The sequence below is a fragment of the Rhinopithecus bieti genome, unplaced genomic scaffold (assembly GCF_001698545.2).
Source record: "Rhinopithecus bieti isolate Rb0 unplaced genomic scaffold, ASM169854v2 scaffold_13243, whole genome shotgun sequence".
NCBI lineage: Eukaryota > Metazoa > Chordata > Mammalia > Primates > Cercopithecidae > Rhinopithecus > Rhinopithecus bieti.
This window is the reverse complement of record NW_016807353.1, coordinates 128,770-133,250: the sequence shown is the minus strand read 5'-3', so window position 1 is coordinate 133,250 and position 4,481 is coordinate 128,770.

Here is a 4,481-nt window from a genome sequence, read left to right as displayed (position 1 = left end):
TCTATTTATTTATTTATTTTTGAGACAGAGTCTTGCTCTATTGCCCAGTCTGGAGTACAATGGCATGATCTCGGCTCACTACAACCTCTGCCTTCCAAGTTCAAGTGATTCTTTTGCCTCAGCCTCCCAAGTAGCTGGGATTGCAGGTGTGCACCACCATGCCTGTCTATTTATTTATTTATTTTTGAGACAGAGTCTTGCTCTATTGCCCAGTCTGGAGTACAATGGCATGATCTCGGCTCACTACAACCTCTGCCTTCCAAGTTCAAGTGATTCTTTTGCCTCAGCCTCCCAAGTAGCTGGGATTGCAGGTGTGCACCACCATGCCTGTCTATTTATTTATTTATTTTGAGACAGAGTCTTGCTCTATTGCCCAGTCTGGAGTACAATGGCATGATCTCGGCTCACTACAACCTCTGCCTTCCAAGTTCAAGTGATTCTTTTGCCTCAGCCTCCCAAGTAGCTGGGATTACAGGCACCCGCTACCATGCCCAGCTAATGTTTGTATTTTTGGTAGAGATGGGGTTTTGCCATGTTGGTCAGGCTGGTCTTGAACTCCTGACCTCCGGTGATCTACCCACCTCGGCCTCCAAAAGTGCTGGGACTACGGGTGTGAGCCAGCATGCCCAGCCATTTTAAGTCAAATAGAGATGGGGTCTCGCTATGTTCCCCAGGCTGGTCTCAAACTCCGGGCCTGGAGCAGACCTCCCACCTCAGTGTCCTGAAGTTCTGGGATTATAGGTATAAGCCACCATACCTAGCCTAATCCAAACACTTTGGGAGGCAAGAGGATTGCTTGAGGATAGTAGTTCAAGACCAGCCTGGGCAATACAATGAGACTCCATCTCCACCAAAAAAAAAAAAAAAAAATTAGCTGGGCATGGTTTCATGTGCCTGTAGTCCTAGCTACTCAAGAGGCTGAGGCAGAGGATAACTTGAGCCCAGGAGTTTGAGGTTACAGTGAGTTATATCATGCTACCTGGACAGCAGAGCAAGACCCTGTCTCTAACAACAACAAAAAATTATACAAACACAGGTCATTATGTTTGAAATTTGATTTATAGTCTTATAACCCGTGTGTCAGACCCTGAAACCTTAAAACATCTAGTGGAGATAAATATAAAACTGTCTGACCAGTGAACCCAAGCAAAAATGTATGCTGACAATTCTGAAGACATTTCTATTTTTATTTTACCAATACTTACTTTCTTTCTTTCTTTCTTTCTTTCTTTCTTTCTTTCTTTCTTTCTTTCTTTCTTTCATTGATTGACTGATTGATTGATTGATTTAGAGAGTTTTCCTCGGCCACGCTGGCTGGAGTGCAGTGGCACGATCTCAGCTCACTGCAACCTCTGCATCCCAGGTTCAAACAATTCTCCTGCCTCAGCCTCCCAAGTAACTGGGATTACAGGCACTTGCCTCCACACCCGGCTACTTTTTTTGTATTTTTAGTAGAGACAGGGTTTCCTCATGTTGGCCAGGCTGATCTCAAACTCCTGACCTCAGGTGATCCACCCACTTCACCCTTCCAAAGTGCTGGGATTACAGGTGTGAGCCACTGAGCCCCACCTATTTTACCAATAGTTTTAAAACCAGCTTATTTATTAAAGATTAAAGATTTACTTAAGTCACAGGAAGTAAAAGACATCTGGATTAATTACTCTCTCTCTCTCTCTATATATATATATACATAAACACACAAATACACACACACATAGTAACTTGTATATATTTTCTTTTTTAACAAAGGGAATCTTACTCTGTCACCCAGGCTGGAGTGCAGGGCACAATCATAGCTCACTGTACCCTCAGACTCCTGGACTCAGGTGATCATCTCACCCCAGCCTCCTGAGTAGCTGGGACTACAGGCACAGGCCACTATGCCCAGGTAATTTTTAAATTTCATGTAGAGTTGGGGTCTTGCTATGTTGCACAGGCTGGTCTTGAACTCCTGGTCTCTAGTGATCCTCCCACCTTGGCCTCACAAAATGCTGGGATTATAGGTGTGAGCCACTGCACCCAACAATATTTGCAACTATATAAGCACCCAAATACATAAGTAGAATTTCTTAAAGGATTTCTGGCCAACTATGCCAGATATTTTGCATAATACACGTACATATGCATAAACACATCTAAACACACATACAGGCCTGGCATGGTGGCTCATGTCTGTAATCCTAGCACTTTGGGAGGCCGAGGCAGGAGGATTGCTTGAGCCCAGGAATTCTAGACCAGCCTGGGTAAACATAGAGAGACCCCAGCTGGGCATGGTAGCTCATACCTGTTAATCCCAGCACTTTGGGAGGCCAAGGTGGGCAGATCACCTGAGATCAGGAGTTCCAGACTAGCCTGGCCAACCATGGCCAAAATGATGAAACTCGTCTCTACTAAAATACAAAAACTAGTCGGGCACAGTGGCAGGTATGCCTGTAATCTCAGCTACTCAGGAGGCTGAGGTGGGAGAATCGCTTGGACCTGGCCGGTGGAGGTTGCAGTGAGCCAAGATTGTTCCACTGCACTCTAGCCTGGGCGACAGAGTGAGACTATCTTAAAAAAAACAAAAACAAAGAAACCCAAAACTAAGACCCCATCTGTACTTAAGAAATAAAATTTAAAGAACACAAAAGCAAAACAGAACAAAACAAAACAAAAACACGTATACACACACATAAAGGTCTTATAACTTTCATTTTAGAATGTAAGTCATGAGTTAGTAACACAAGCTCACCAGTTTATTTTATTGGCTCACTGCAACCTCTGCCTCCCAGGTTCAAGCGATTTTCCTGCCTCAGCCTCCCGAGTAGCTGGGCTTACAGGAGCGCACCACCACGCTCGGCTAATTTTTGTGGTTTTTAGTAGAGACAGAGTTTTGCCTTGTTGGCCAGGCTGACCTCAAACTCCTGACCTCAGGTGATCCACCCACCTCAGCCTCCCAAAGTGCTGGGATTACAGACGTGAGTCACTGTGCCCAGCAAGCTCACCAGTTTATAAAAGACAGTTGGATCCAAATTATACTTCTGATAAAACTGGACCTGTTCACATGGCTAAATTTTATTTCCCCCAATAAGTAATCTGATGAAGGCTGCAGACCAAAATTTTGAGTAAAGCAGTTCCAAGGCAGTTTAATTTTTTAAAAAAACAAAAAACAAAAACCTTTTTACACATTAAAAGAATTTTTTTTTTTTTCAGTTTCAGCTGAGTGAGGTGGCTGGTGCCTGTAACCCCAGCACTTTAAGAGGTTGGTGTGGGAGGATTGCTTGAACCCATGAGCTCAAGACCAGACTGGGCAACAAAGTGAGAGCTCATCTGTACAAAAAATAAGAAAATTACCTGGGCGTACTGGTTCATGCCCATAGTCCCAGCTCAGGATTCAACTGGGGAGGTTGAGGCAGGAAAATTGCTTGAGCTCAGGAGGTTGAGCTGTGTTTGTGCCAGTGCACTCCAGCCTGGGCATGAGAGTGAGACTGTCTCAGAAAACAATTTTTTTCTCAGTTTCAAATGAGTTTAGTGTTAAATTTTCAATTGTTTACATTGTAGCCAGGATTGGCTAAATTGCATAAGAAATACAAAATATCTAAGTACCCTGGAACTAGTAACTCACTGTTTGCTGGTCTGGTTTGATTAGCAAATGTGGGCAGGAAAGAATTTTGACAGGTGTTTTGTTCTGTTTTGTTTTTGCTTTTGCTTTTGGCCTCTGTGTGACAGAAAAGTGACATTTTGCTGGACAGAGATACCTTACATTATTGCTCTGAGCTCAAGGTTTCAACTTCTTTGATCTGAGAGAGTCTAACTTTTATAAACTTTTTTTTGGTGTTTTATTTTATTTTATTTTATTTTATTTGAGACGGAGTCTTGCTCTGTTGTACAGGGTGGAGTGCAGTGCCGCCATCTCGGATCATTGCAACCTCCGCCTCCCGGGTTCAAGAGAGTCTCCTGCTTCAGCCTCCCGAGTAACTGGAACAACAGGCGATTGCCACTGCGCCTGGCTAATTTTTCATATTTTTAGTAGAGGTGGAGTTTCACCATATTGGTCAGCCTGGTCTCAAACTCCTGAGCTCGTGATCTGCCCGCCTCAGCCTCCCAAAGTGTTGGGATTACAGGCGTGAGTCACTGCGCCTGGCCTTATAAACATTTGTCTAGCTATTTTTCTTTCTTCCTTTCTCTCTTTTCTTTCTTCCTTTCTCCCGTCCTTCCTTCCTTCCTTCCTTCCTTCCTTCCTTCCTTCCTTCCTTCCTTCCCTCCTTTCTTTTTTTTTTTTTTTTTTTTTTTGATATAGAGTCTCGCTCTGTCGCCCAGGCCAGGGTGCAATGGCGCGATCTCAGCTCACTGCAACCTCCGCCTCCTGGTTTCAAGCAATTCTCTCACCTCTGCCTCTTGAGTAGCTGGGACTATAGACATGCGCCACCACACCTGGCTAATTTTTGTATTTTTAGTAGAGATGGGGTTTCGCCATGTTGAGCAGGAACATGGTCTCCAAC